The sequence below is a fragment of the Chelonia mydas genome, chromosome 8 (assembly GCF_015237465.2).
Source record: "Chelonia mydas isolate rCheMyd1 chromosome 8, rCheMyd1.pri.v2, whole genome shotgun sequence".
NCBI classification, from domain to species: domain Eukaryota; kingdom Metazoa; phylum Chordata; order Testudines; family Cheloniidae; genus Chelonia; species Chelonia mydas.
Genome location: NC_057854.1, coordinates 38463306 through 38478291, shown reverse-complemented (window position 1 = coordinate 38478291; position 14986 = coordinate 38463306). Strand labels below are relative to the sequence as shown.

The following is a 14986-nucleotide window of genomic DNA, read 5'->3' as shown; positions in this document are numbered from 1 at the left end:
TGAGGTCCCTCAGGGGTGCCTGGCACTGTGATCCTGCCTAGACCTGAAAGGAAGTTCTGCCTATCTGGCCATTGGCCATGGGGAGCCTTCAGGCTGAGCAGAGAATCTAACTGATGCCAGGCTGACTTGATGAGTGACAGACACTTTTATACACGTCTTTCTTCTTACCTAAGTGGTGACTTGGTATCTGACGTAAGAGACTTAGGCATCCGTGTGATGCATGCCTGCAGAGACTTGAGCTGTACCACTGTGTCCTGGAGTGTCCCTGACAGGCTGAGCCCCAGGGGCCAATGAATAAGTGGTTACGAATCAGGAGACTGGAACAGTCCCCCCATCAGCTCCACCTAGCACTCCAGGCAAAAGGCGACTGGAGTGACACCTGCCTGCCCTGAGCGACGGCAGCTGGGGCTCCTCCGAGATTGGTGATGTAGCTTCTTGGACAAGAGACAGAGGCGTGAGTGAATGCTGCTGGATTGTAAGCCCAAGGCTTTCCCATTGTTTATAACAGATAATTAGGGTGCCAACTGAATTTATACTGAACTAGAGGGAGGTTTACCAGTCCCTTGGGCTAGCCCTGCTGGGATGTGCCAGAGCAATTAGAAGCAGCTCTGAATCACGATGGATATGTCTGTGCTTGGCCTTTATGCTGGTGTGTTTTGTCGGGGGAACAAGCTACCTCTCCCTGGCATGGCCCATCAGAAGGCCAGGAACACCAGCAATTACTGTGCTCAGAGATCACAGGAACAGTTCTGGTCCTACAGCTCTGGGCACGTACCATGCCACAACAGGGGCAGGCTGAGATTGGGAGGAGGGGCCATGGGTGCATGGCCAGGGAAGCCCGTCAGAACCCTGGTTGTCCTGCAGGTTGTATGAGGTACGCAGGCAGTGGAGTAAGGCTGGCCTGGCTGGGAACAGTGCCTGTTTCCCTGCTACTTACAGCCCAAGACACTGTGATGGGGAAAATCCCAGCTGGCAAATGGATACAGGCCAGTCTGAAGGATCCCATGTCCCTTGGGAGAACCAGTCTCCACTCTGGGTGGCAACTCGTTGCAGAGAACCTGACTATGCTTTGTTTGGATTTGATCTATTACTTTGTGAAAAGTGTTACCATCCCCTGTTAAACCATTAATTTATACTGTGCAAACTCTGCCATAACCCATCTTTGCTCAGCTCTCTGTAATTTCCCATTTATCTTTCAAACTGATGTGGATTAATAAAATGTATGCATGTATACAGATTCGCGTGTCTAATTTACTTTAAGCAACTTGAAATCCAGCAGATTCTGAGAAACCTGCTATGGTTAATTGGATCATTCATATTCCATAGCCAGCGTGCGTTTTACTCTGAATCCACCCGCATGTCCTCTCTAAGGGGCAGACTCTCCGAGCCTTGCCTGTGGCGAGCAGCATGCTGATCTGCAAGTACTCCTGGGGCATCGGGACATGGCCCAACACCTAGCCAGGGCACTCTCTCTCAGCCACTAGCAGGCATGAGAGGAGGATAAAGAAAGAAATGAGAAAAGCTACTGTAGCCCCCTGTCCCCCAGCGAGTTTGAGGGTACAAACTCAGGAGGTGTTAATCGTAGCTCTCCACACTGTTCAGACTTAACAGTTATATTATTTCCACTGGATTCCTATCACACACAATTAAAGCACAGCTCCTTAAAGCAGTCATTAAACTGTGTACCACTCGGCGAGGATAATCACTAGATTCACCAGATGAGTCATACATAAGGTTTTTACAGGTCTTATCTCCCTTTTTGACCACATCTGTGCAAAGGTTCCCCTTCATTTTGTTCCTCTTCAGACACAGCTTCAGACTCAGTACTGTATGCTCTCTTACAAGCTCCTCAGTGGCCTCTTCTTTTAGTTGCTCTCGCACGGGGGAACGTGGATCCGGTGAATGTGGCATAGGGGACTCCTTGTCTACAGTAGGAGGGGGTCCAAAAGTGCCAGGTGGAGTATCAAATAACTGTGTGGGATAAATGCTCTCTGACTTGGAATCAGGACTGGTCTCTTCAGCAGGAGCTGGTCTAGTAGTTGCCTCTGGTACAGGGGCAGGCCCACTTTGCCAGCTACACGTTACCAGACTCGCTGACTCCTTAGAGAATCTAACCATCCGTCCATGGCTTGTAGGTTTCTGAGTAAAACCCGTACGCTCCAGTGACCATTTTCAGACTTCATGCAGTGAACCAGAATTCCTGGTAACTTCCACTCCACTGCACATGGATCTGGTTTCCACTTGTCAAGCAACTTGTGTTTCCCAGGTACTCCCAAATTTCTCAGGAGCATCCTAACACCAGGTAGCACCTCACACTCTCGCACCCACAGGTCAGAATGGATCTTGTTTGGCTGGTTTCTCTTCACAGCTGGTGGCCAATTTCCACACTGCATTGAGTTGATCCTTTAATTGAATTACGTGCTGTAAACAGGTCTTGTGACTTGCCCCATGTGACCAAAACAAAGATCCACTGGCAATCTGGCCTCTCTCCCAAACATGAGAGGGTAAGGGGAGAGCCATGTGGCTTCGCTGTGGGTGTATGCATGGACCAAATGTGCTATGTGATGACTCCACTGACACTTTTGCTGAGTCTCCAGACTGCTCAGCATGTTCAGTAGAGTTCTGTTAAACCTCTCCGGCTGTGGATCTCTTGAGGATGAAATGGGTCAGCACAGGACTTCCCTATATCAGTCACTAAAAGAAGTTCTTTAATTAATCTGCTCTCGAAGCTCTGGTCCTGGTCAGAAGGAATGCAGGTGCTGGGAAGTCCATAGTGATAGAAATACGCTACCATCAGACTTCGGCTACTGTTGCTGCTTTTTGGTTATTGGTTGGACATGGGCATATTCGTGTAGTGATCGGGAACAACCAAGACGTCAGTCATGTCACTTCTATCAGACTCTGTTGTCAAGAAATTGATGCAGACTAGGTCCATTGCTCCTCTACGGACCACACTTGCTGATTCCTTAGGTAATTCTTTTGCAGCTAAATATCAAGCACAATTTGTACAACATTGCTCACATCACGAGCTAGATAGGGTTGCCAACTTTCTGATTACAGAAAACCAAACACCCTTGCCCTGCCCCTTACCCACCGTTCCTGAAGCTCTGCCCCTGCCCCGCCCCTTCTCTGAGACCCCGCCCCCACTCACTCCATCTCCCCTCCCTCTGTCGCTCGCTCTCCCCCACCCTCGTTTACTCACTCATTTTCACTGGGATGGGGCAGGGGGTTGAGCTGTGGGAGAGGGAAGGGCTCCAAATGGGGGTGCGGGCTCTGGGGTGGGGCCATGGATGAGGGATTTGGAGTTGCAGGAGGGGGCTTCGGGCTGGGGCAGGAGGGTGGGGTGTGGGGGAGGGGGAGTGCTCTGGCTGGGGGTATGGGCTCTGGGGTGGGGCCAGGATGAGGGGTTTGGAATGCAGAAGGGGCCTCCAGGCTGAGGCCAAGGGGTTTGGCATGTGGAAGGAGGTGAGGGGTGCAGGCTCCGGGCAGCTTACCTCAGATGGCTCTTGGGAAGTGGCCGGCATGTCCCTCTGGCTCCGCACACTGACCTCATCCGCAGGTGTTGCCCCCACAGCTCCCATTGGCCATGGTTCCTGGCCAATGGGAGCTGCGGAGCTGGCACTCAGGGAGGGAGCAGCGCACAGAGCCTCCATGGCCACCCCATGCCTAGGGGCCACAGGAACATGCCAGCCGCTTCCGAGCACCGCATGGAGCCAGGGCAGGCAGGGATCCTGACTTAGCCCCACCACGCCACCAACTACACTTTTAATGGCCCGGTCAGAGGTCTGACTGGAGCTGCCAGGGTCCCTTTTTGACTAGGCGTTCCAGTTGAAAACCGGATGCCTGGCAACCCTAGAGCTAGATAAGGCCGATAGAATTGGTGTCTAACTAGGGCAGTACAGTTGTCAATTCCCATGTCCCCTCTGCCATCGTGTAGGGACTTAAGCACAATTTAGTGATATTCCTTTGGCAATACGAACTGTCTCAAAGTATGATCCAGTGGTCACAGATGGTTCAATACAACAAGTCTCCTTGTACTAGCAACTTGTCCACCCTCTCGAAGCATAAGTAAAACAACAGGATGAGTGGATTTTTTATGCAGGGAGGTGGTGGAATCTCCATCCTTAGAGGTTTTTAAGGCCCGGCTTGACAACGCCCTGGCTGGGATGATTTAGTTGGGGTTGGTCCTGCTTTGAGCAGGGGATTGGACTAGATGACCTCCTCAGGTCTCTTCCAACCCTAATATTCTACGATTCTATGATTTCACCCAGCCAGGTGGTTTTCTTTGTATTTTAGCTACAACAGTGTCTTTGAGAATAGGAGCTGCCAATTGTGCTTTCTTGAGGTCTTCACAACTAAGCTGAGGCAGGGAGGTGCGGTGCAGGTTAGCAACACAACATGGATACCGCAGGAGCAGTCTTCAGGGGGAGCTCCCAGCAGCTCTACCATGGGTGCAGATATAATAGGCCAGGGGAGGCTAAGCCTCCCCAAACAGGATGCGGTGTCTAGCCTGCCACTTGTGAGTGCCACCAAAAAGGCAGCCAGGTCGTGGCCCTGCCCCCATATCCACTCCACGGCCCCATTCCTGCATCCTGCTCTTCCCCTGTGGCCCTGCTCCTCTTCCTGTTCCCAATCCGCCCCGTCCCCAAGACAAATGCTGACCACGCTTCTCCACTGCGGCCCCCTGGGGGAGGCAAAGAGGTGCAGGCAGTGGGCCCCTTGGGGGAGGGGGTGAAGAGGCACGAGCAGCGGGTAGGGGGGCCTCAGGGGAGGGGGCCGAGTGGGAGAAGGGCCTGGGGTGGAATAGAGGTGGAGCATGGGTGGGGCTTCAGGGGGAGGAGGCTGAGCAGGGGCGGGTCTTGGGGAAGAGCAGGGGGTAGGGCCACAGTCCAGGCGCCAGTGGCCCTTTCCCCTTCTAGGGAGCTTCCAATGCTCAGGCGCAGCCTCCCAAAATGTGGGAGTCACACGCCGCCCATGATCTCTACTACTCTGTCTATGCTGGCTGTAGTAAACCCAGTTTGGGTAGACAGCAATTTGCACAATGCCCTCTCCTGGTGCTGATATTTCCAACCACGCATCGCTAGGCCAGTCGGCCACGTGGAGAAAAAGCCAGAACATCGGCAGCAATATTGCTTTTCCTGGGCTGATGCTGAATGTGCAAGTCACATGCAGCTAGCACATCAGTGATGCCCAGCTGCATCCAGTTTGGCTGATTGCATAACATATGTGAGCAGGTTGTTATCAGTTCTGATGGGACACTGCTCCAGATAGGTAATCATGAGACGTTTCTACCACAGCCGATTTCAATGCCAAGAACTGCAGCTCATGCACTGGGAAGTTCCTCTGAAGATGTTAGGCTGAGGCTATTTCACTAGGAGGGTGGTGAAACACTGGAATGCGATACCTAGGGAGGTGGTGGAATCTCCATCCTTAGAGGTTTTTAAGGCCCGGCTTGACAAAGCCCTGGCTGGGATGATTTAGTTGGGGTTGGTCCTGCTTTGAGCAGGGGATTGGACCTCCTCAGGACTCTTCCAACCCTAATCTTCTATGATTCTATGATACAGGATGATGGCCTCCAGGATGTTCCTGATGTACTCAGCACAGTACCCAGGCCAGCCAGACAGGCATACACATGCCACAAAGATGGTTTGTCTGAGCAGGCAAATGCTAGAACAGTAGCTTCCATGAGACTCTTGATCAAAACTATGTGCAGAAAGTGTGTGCACACCTAGTGTCCCTCGCTCACCAAACGGCTCTCGGCCTTTGGGATTGGGCCTCTTGGTTCTCTCGAATGTACGTCTTCTCTGGGTATCTGGTGTCAGCTCATTCAAGGGACAAATGATAGTAGAATATCCCTTAACAAAGCGCCAGTAATACCAGCAGAATCCAAGGAAGCTGTGATGCGGGAGGAGCCAGTGGCCGTGATGTGTGAGGAGCCAGTGGCTGGGGTATGGGAGGACCAGTGGCCATGGTGTGGGAGGAGCTGGTGGGTGTGGGATAGGTGGGAGACCCAGGGGAGACCTGGTCCCCCCACAGTCCCAGCCAGGGGAATCCTTCCTCCTCCAGCTGGCCAGTCTCCTGGCCTAGATTCAAAGCAAAAGGCAATTTCCTTCCACCCCAAGATTAGGGTGACCAGGTGTCCGGTGAAAGTGAGCAAGTGAGTGAGGGTGGGGAAGAGTGAGCGGAAGCGGGACCTCAGAGAAGGGGTGGGGAAGGGCGGGGCCTCCAGAAGGGAGGGGCAACGGATGGGGCAAAGGGTGTTCGGTTTTCTGCGATAGAAAGTTGGAAACCCTCCCCAGGATTCTTGCAGTTCAGTGGAACCCAGGGCAGCTTAGAGCTCGGGATGCTGTGGGGAAAGCTGTGCCAGGCTCCAGCTCCTCCTGCAGACACCCCCTTTAGTGGAGACACCAGACGCTCCTTGTAGGCACCAAACACCAGTCCCGCGCTGGGTTGGGGAGCAGCCAGCCACTGCCTGCTGGGAGAATGTCCTGGACCAGAACCTGGGGGAATCGGACAATTGCAGGGTAACACAGCAGAGTCCACCTGGCTGAAAGCTTCCCGTGCCCATGGTGTGGGAAGATGGAACTGGGATGAGCAGGCTGGAGTCGGGGGAGTGAGCGAGGGGGCTGCGGAGGAGTGACCAGGCTGGATGGGGAGCCAGTGAGTTGGTGCGGGGGAGCATACAGTCTGGGGGATTTGCCAGTGGGCTGAGAGAAGCAGGCAGCCGGGGGGGGAGCTGCCTATGAACTGGAGCAGAGTAAATGCTCTAACTTTGAACATGTCTGGAAATAACGACTTTAAAAATGTATCATTCTGAAAACTAATTAAGCAGGGAGGCTGTGGCCGGCAGGGGAAGTAGCTTGTGAGTAACACGGCACTGGAAATGCTCTTGAGCTTTCCAAATTGGCAGGGAGTGCACTTGAATGTTTAACCCTACACATTCCCTGTGGGCTCTGGGCCTCACAGGGCTGTGCTGGACCCCCAGAGACTCCAGCTTCTCACGCCCCACAGCTGCTGCTAGAGCTCGTCTCTTCCCACACCATGGGTAGCAGGTGCTGTGGCCTAATCTCCACCCTGGCTCTCAATCTTGCTTCCCCCATGAGGGGCCCATGGCATGCCCTGCCCCATGGGCCTCCTGGGCACTAGGAGCATGGCGCACCCTGCCCCGCAGGCCTCCCGGGCACTAGGAGCACGGCATGCCCTGCCCCATGGGGCTCCCGGGCACTAAGAGCAAGGCACGCCCTGCCCCACGGGGCTCCCAGGCACTAGTAACATGGCACGCCCTCCCCGGGGGCCTGCTGTGTGGTAGGACCGTTCCCTATGGCTGGGCCTTTGTGTATGCATGCTCCCTGCCCAGAGTGCACCCACACATTGCTTCAGACCCCAGGGCACTGCAGGTCCAAACCTGCATCAATCAGTGCTGAGTGTGGCAGGAGGGCTGCGGAGCTCAGATCTCCTCACCTCACTTTGGGCCCCGGTCCTGGAGGGGAATCCAGTCCCAGGGTGCTGGATTGTGGCTGCTGCCACTGAGGGAAAGGCCTGGCCAGCTCAGGGCCACCCAGCTACCCCAGCAGACCTCGCCATAGGGAAAGTTCCAGGAGCAGGTGGGGGGCTGGGGCCTTGCCCAGGAAGTCCAGGTTCATGGTTACTCCTGGCTGAAGGCTCAGGGGAGGGACTGGTACTTGTTCTGACCCCGTTCGCCCCGTCCTGTTCGGGTGCCATGTCCATTGCCCTGGACAGCGAATCTGGCAGCAGGCAGAGGAACCCCCTGGCCCAGCATGAGGGCCCAGCACTGCAACCTGCTGTGGGCATGACAGGGCTCACAGCCTTGTCACTGCATTGCCTGCCGTGACAGCCCAGGCCACTGCTCCTAGCCCCACCAAGCCCCTGAGCAGGCCCTACCCGAGCTGCCCTGGGCATGGCAGGCAGACATGGCATTCACTGCGCCCTCACTAGGGTGCAGGGCAGCGCTGGGATGGGCAGGACCCTCCCTGGTCCCCTTCTGGGTTGCTAAACAGGAGGCTCTGCCCTCGTTCCTTGACCCACAACTTCCACCCTCCCTGCATGAGCTCCCCTCCATCCCAGCTAACGCTTCTGCCCTGCTCCCCACAGCACCCCGTGCTGGGATAGGCTGGGGCTGGAGTTGCTGGGAGCCCCCACCAGTCAGTGCTTTGTCCTGCTCCCCACAGCACCCCCTGCTGGGATAGGCTGGGGCTGGAGTTGCTGGGAGCCCCCACCAGCCAGTGCTTTGTCCTGCTCCCCACGGCACCCCCTGCTGGGATAGGCTGGGGCTGGAGTAGCCAGGAGCTCCCGCCCCGACCCAGTGCTCTGTCCTGCTCCCCATGGCGCCCCCTGGTGGGAGAAGCTGGGAGTGCAGGTGCTGGGCCTTGGGAGGTGGTTCCCACTTTGCAGCCGTTAGCATTCTCTCCCTGGCTACTTACCTGGCAGGGGAGATACCATGATCACGAAGGTGGTTTTCTCAGGGTGAGACACATCCATTGCACTGCGGGTGTGCTGACCCCTGCAATTTCCCCAAATGCGGGAAACTCGACTGCATAATTTGTAGAAGGGTGGTGCGAAGCGTGTGTACAATAGCACCCAGCGCTGTGGTGTTTGTTTGCAGGTTTGATCAGCCCCCTGGAACGAGCCTGGAGTGTCTGTCTCCACACAAAGAGTGGCAATGGGGAGATGAAGGCCTGTGAAGGGGCTGTAATTACCTTCAAGCTCCTAGTTCATAAATATGTAAAAATAAAAGCCGTCACTCTGCCGAGCCCACCAGCACCACGAGTGACCTTTCCCAAACAATGTGCGCTGGAGGCACAGTCGCACGCCAGGCAGGCGTTGCCATGGCAAAGAAAGAGAGCAGAAAACACACTGCAATTAAAGAGGAAAAAAACCCAGCAGCCCCCATTGGGCGGCACGGCCCCGCACGCTGTTTGCCGTGGGAGCCACTCGCTCGGCTTTATTAAAGTGCCCTTTTGCACAGTGTAAATGTCACCGGGATCTCACCTGCCTCATGCCGCCCACTGAGTTACTGTATCCCCTGGGGTGAAGCACAGGCTGGGCTGAGAGAGAGGGAACCAGCACTGGAGCCCCACACTTTCCCGCATGCACGCGTGTGCCCACACATGCATGGGCAGGCACACACGCATGCACACACACAGGCAGAAGAGCCAGAGCAATATGCTCATTGGCCCAGCTCCTCTGGGAACCCCTGGTGCCAGAGTCCAGTCAGGCTTTACTGAGCACCTGGGCCAGTAAGTCTGTCCATCACAAGCCCACAAAGGCATCCAGTGACCTGCCTATGAATTCTCCCAGCCACTCCACACAGCCATGTTGGCTAGTCATGGCAATGTCCTCCCTAGCCCTGCTCCTGCATGTATCCCACCCCAGAACTGAGTGACATTCTCCCAGCCCTGTTCCTGCGCCTCCATCCATCCCACCCCAGCACTAAGCGACGTTCCCTCAGCCCTGCTCCTGCGCCTCCATCCATCCCACCCCACCACTGAGCAACATTCCCTCAGCCCTGCTCCTGAACCTCCAACCATCCCACCCCAGCACTAAGCGATGTTCCCTCAACCCTGCTGCTGCGCCTCCATCCATCCCACCCCAGAACTAAGGAATATTCCCCCAGCTCTGCTCCTGCGCCTCCATCCATCCCACCCCAGCTTGTCCCCTCCAGCAGGGACACACACACACAGAGCAGGGGACTCGTCCCCTCCAGCAGGTACACACACACAATGTTTCCGGGTCATGCCCTACCATGGGACAGAATTCCCTCACACACTTTGGGGGACTGGGAAGAGCCATTTGCCAGGGACTGGGCAGACATTTTGGAGGAGTGGAACTTTACAACCTGCTGTGTGTGCCGGTGGCTCCCATGCCTGCCTTCTCTCACTGCACCCACACACACGAGGCTTCCTGCCTCTCCTCTCACTGCCCAGCTGGCTGAAGAGAGAATTCCCCAGTTATCAGCCATGCACTGAACTCCCCCTATCTCATGCAGACAAATCCCTTAGGCATTGGCTGGCCTATTCAGCAGCAGGCTGCATTGCCCAGCTCTGTCCCCAGGGCAGCTAGCAGGCTCTGGGAAACCCCACCCATTCTTTCTCCAGGCACAAGATCTGTCTTTGAAAATTGTGCTGTTTGCCATCCCGGATCTGCACAAGAATAATAATTACTGGGGATATTGAAAATCCATGGAACAGGCACAGATCTGTCTCGCGCTTGGTCGCTCTGTCTAAGTGGCCCTTGGCTTGTCTGCAGGCCAGGGTTTTTTTTTTTTATAATTTCAACAGATAATATTGAGGGTTATTTTTAAGGATTTTTTTCTATCAATTAAAATTTTCACATTTGGGAGAAATGAGGGGGGTGTCAGACAATGGGGGAGTGGGATCGGAAAATAATGGTTTAATGACTGAAGAAACTGAGATTCAAAAAGTTAAAGCTTTATAACTGTCAAAAAACAAATTATCAACATCACGGGGCAATATGTACAAAGTATATAGCCTGAAAGCAAACTCTCAGAAGTTCTCACGCAGCGGTTTACTTCTTTTGTCTAGCTGTACAGTTCCATGATGCTCAGTGGTAATATTGGTTTGTTGCTTTGTGGTGTCCGGTGAAACCACCGTGCACTGACATTTACCGATAAAATTCATAGAATCATAGAATATCAGGGCTGAAAGGGACCTCAGGAGGTCATCTAGTCCAACTCCCTGCTCAAAGCAGGACTAATCCCCAACTAAATCATCCCAGCCAGGGCTTTCTCAAGCCTGATCTTAAAAACTTCAAAGGAAGGAGATTCCACCACCTCCCTAGGTAATGCATTCCAGTGCTTCACCACCCTCTTAGTGAAAAAGTTTTTCCTAATATCCAATCTAAACCTCCCCCACTGCAACTTGAGACCATTACTCCTCGTTCTGTCATCTGCTACCACTAAGAACAGTCTAGATCCATCCTCTTTGGAACCCCCTTTCAGGTAGTTGAAAGCAGCTATCAAATCCGCCCTCATTCTTCTCTTCCGCAAACTAAACAATCCCAGTTCCCTCAGCCTCTCCTCATAAATTGAATCCTTCCAGGCCCATCTCTGAGGCAAACAAATCCATTCCTGCTCCATGCCCGGCCTGAGACTCTGAATAACGTTTGCCAGTCCTAGCAGTGCTCAGAGCTTGGGAGCACTTTCTGGCCAGCCAGGACGCAGCCTTAGCAGCATTAGGCCCACTCCCCATGCCCCTCCAATGCCCTCCTGCTCTCAGCTGGCAGGGCTTTTGCTGGCAAGAGTTGCTCTCCACAGAGCCCGATGGCGCAAGCTGAGCAGCAGAAGGCCCATCTCACGCACTCCAGGCCTGGGCTGGGCTCGGGGCAGCAGGATGCAGTTCAGGTCTCGTTGCCCAGGAGACCCTCACTGTGCCATTGCAGTTCATATCCTGCCAGTTAACATCCAGCCCAGGGACCCCCTTGTAGCACCCTCTGCCAGCCAGCCCTCCACAGGATCCCCATCCCCCAGCATAGCCCTAGTGTTCCCTGCCTGCCCCACTGCACCCCTGCCCCATGCCTCACCATGAGCACCCTGAGGCCAGGAGCATTTCTGAGTGGTGAGGAGCCCAGCAGGGAGGGGCAGGAAGGGGATTTGGGAGGGTGCCGGTCCGGGAGCGCATTCGGCAGCTCCAGACACTGGTATCCCTGTCCCAGGCTGGCCCTTCCTACATAGGGGTTACCTGGGAGAACAGGCCTCACTTGTGAGAGCCCAAGCCTGCACCCCGGCCTGGGAATGCCAGCTGGGGAGTGCCCCTAGAGCTGGGAGACCACATGCACAATGGCTTCACAGCCACCCCCAACAAACTGGAGAAAAGCAGGACTGTCCCAGAAAGAGAAGGTTCAAGGTCTGGAGCAACAGGTATCGACCCTGCGTTGCATAAGAGAAACTGAAGATTTCCTGGACAGACGTCAGGATATGCTTCTACAGGTACAAGGTTCTGAAGATTCAGAGCAGGCTGCGCAGCACGGACAGGAGGACGGTGAAGAAATCTGGCAACATGTGACCTCCAGAAGAAGAAGGGGGAACGTCCATGTACCAGCAACGCGGACACAGGTAAGTAACAGTTTTCATGTTCTCTCCACAGGTACCATTGCGGGGAGTGGCCCAGATGATACATCTGGGGGAAGGGAGCAGAAGGAGACTCCACCAGTTGAAAGGCATGAGATGCACTGTCCTAAGGTTGGGGGTTCCACAACCACCACTCCCAAGAGAAGGAGGCGGGTGGTGGTGGTCGGGGACTCTCTCCTCAGGGGGACTGAGTCATCTATCTGCCACCCTGACGGGAAAACAGAGAAGTCTGCTGCTTGCCAGGGGCTAAGATTCGCGATGTGACGGAGAGTCTGCCGAGACTCATCAAGCCCTCGGACAGCTACCCCTTCCTGCTTTTCCACGTGGGCACCAATGATACTGCCAAGAATGACCTTGAGCAGATCTCTGCAGACTACGTGGCTCTGGGAAGGAGGATAAAGGAGTTTGAGGCGCAAGTGGTGTTCTCGTCCATCCTCCCCGTGGAAGGAAAAGGCCGGGGTAGGGATCGTCAAATCGTGGAAGTCAATGAATGGCTACCCAGGTGGTGTCGGAGAGAAGGCTTTGGATTCTTCGACCATGGGATGGTGTTCCAAAAAGGAGGAGTGTTAGGCAGAGACGGGCTCCACTTAACGAAGAGAGGGAAGAGCATCTTCGCAAGCAGGCTGGCTAACTTAGTGAGGGCTTTAAACTAGGTTCGCCAGGGGAAGGAGACCAAAACCCTGAGGTAAGTGGGGAAGCTGGATACCGGGAGGAAGCACGAGCAGGAGCATGTGAGAGGGGAGGGCTCCTGCGTCATACTGAGAAGAAGGGGCGATCAGCGGGTTATCTCAAGTGCCTATATACAAATGCACAAAGCCTGGGAAACAAGCAGGGTGAACTGGAGGTCCTGGCAAAGTCAGGGAATTATGATGTGATTGGAATAACGGAGACTTGGTGGGATAACTCGCATGACTGGAGTACTGTCATGGATGGATATAAACTGTTCAGGAAGGACAGGCAGGACAGAAAAGGTGGTGGAGTTGCACTGTATGTAAGGGAGCAGTATGACTGCTCAGAGCTCAACTATGAAACTGCAGAAAAACCCGAGTCTCTGGATTAAGTTTAGAAGCGTGAGCAACAAGGGTGATGTCGTGGTGGGAGTCTGCTATAGACCACCGGACCAGGGGGATGAGGTGGACGAGGCTTTCTTCCGGCAACTAACAAAAGTTACTAGATCGCAGGCCCTGGTTCTCATGGGCGACTTCAATCATCCTGATATCTGCTGGAAGAGCAATACAGCGGTGCACAGACAATCCAGGAAGTTTTTGGAAACTGTAGGGGACAATTTCCTGGTGCAAGTGCTGGAGGAACCAACTAGGGGTGGAGCTCTTCTTGACCTGCTGCTCACAAACCAGGAAGAATTAGTAGGGGAAGAAAAAGTGGATGGGAACCTGGGAGGCAGTGACCATGAGATGGTCGAGTTCAGGATCCTGACACAAGGAAGAAAGGAAAGCAGCAGAATACGGACCCTGGACTTCAGAAAAGCAGACTTTGACTCCCTCAGGGAACTGATGGGCAAGATCCCCTGGGAGAATAACATGAGGGGGAAAGGAGTCCAGGAGAGCTGGCTGTATTTTAAAGAATCCTTATTGAGGTTACAGGGACAAACCATCCCGATGTGTAGAAAGAATAGTAAATATGGCAGGCGACCAGCTTGGCTTAACAGTGAAATCCTTGCTGATCTTAAACACAAAAAAGAGGCTTACAAGAAGTGGAAGATTGGACAAATGACCAGGGATGAGTATATAAATATTGCTCGGGCATGTAGGAATGGAATCAGGAAGGCTAAATCACACCTGGAGTTGCAGCTAGCGAGGGATGTTAAGAGTAACAAGAAGGGTTTCTTCAGGTATGTTGGCAATAAGAAGAAAGCCAAGGAAAGTGTGGGCCCCTTACTAAATGAGGGAGGCAACCTAGTGACAGAGGATGTGGAAAAAGCTAACGTACTCAATGCTTTTTTTGCCTCTGTCTTCACGAACAAGGTCAGCTCCCAGACTACTGCACTGGGCAGCATAGCATCGGGAGGAGGTGAAGCTCTCTGTGAAGGAAGAAGTGGTTCGGGACTATTTAGAAAAACTGGACGTGCACAAGTCCATGGGGCCGGATGCGTTGCATCCGAGAGTGCTAAAGGAATTGGGGCTGTGATTGCAGAGCCATTGGCCATTCTCTTTGAAAACTCATGGCGATCGGGGGAAGTCCCGGAAGATTGGAAAAAGGCTAATGTAGTGCCCATCTTTAAAAAAGGGAAGAAGGATGATCCTGGGAACTACAGGCCGGTCAGCCTCACCTCAGTCCCCGGAAAAATCATGGAACATGTCCTCAAGGAATCAATTCTGAAGCACTTAGACGAGAGGAAAGTGATCAGGAACAGTCAGCATGGATTCACCAAGAGAAAGTCATGCCTGACTAATCTAATTGCCTTCTATGATGAGATAACTGGTTCTGTGGATGAAGGGAAAGCAGTGGACGTGTTATTCCTCGACTTTAGCAAAGCTTTTGACACCGTCTCCCACAGTATTCTTGTCAGCAAATTAAAGAAGTATGGGCTGGATGGATGCATTACAAGGTGGGTAGAAAGTTGGCTAGATTGTCGGGCTCAACGGGTAATGATCAGTGGCTCCATGTCTAGTTCGCAGCCGGTATCTAGTGGAGTGCCCCAAGGGTCAGTCCTGGGGCCAGTTTTGTTCAATATCTTCATTAATGATCTGGAGGATGGTGTGGATTGCACCCTCAGCAAGTTTGCGGATGACACTAAACTGGGAGAAATGGTAGATGGAGGGTAGGGATAGGATACAGAGGGACCTAGACAAATTGGAGGATTGGGCCAAAAGAAATCTCATGAGGTTCAACAAGGACAAGTGCAGAGTCCTGCACTTAGGA

At 53.7% G+C, this 14986-nt stretch overlaps 1 non-coding gene across 1 annotated transcript; it reads left to right on the top strand.

Moving 5' to 3' along the window:
• The first annotated feature begins 8433 nt into the window (after positions 1–8433).
• Positions 8434–8599, top strand: LOC114019592. The gene has a single exon (XR_003564631.1). It is a non-coding gene; the product is annotated as a U1 spliceosomal RNA (small nuclear RNA).
• Positions 8600–14986: the final 6387 nt, after the last annotated feature.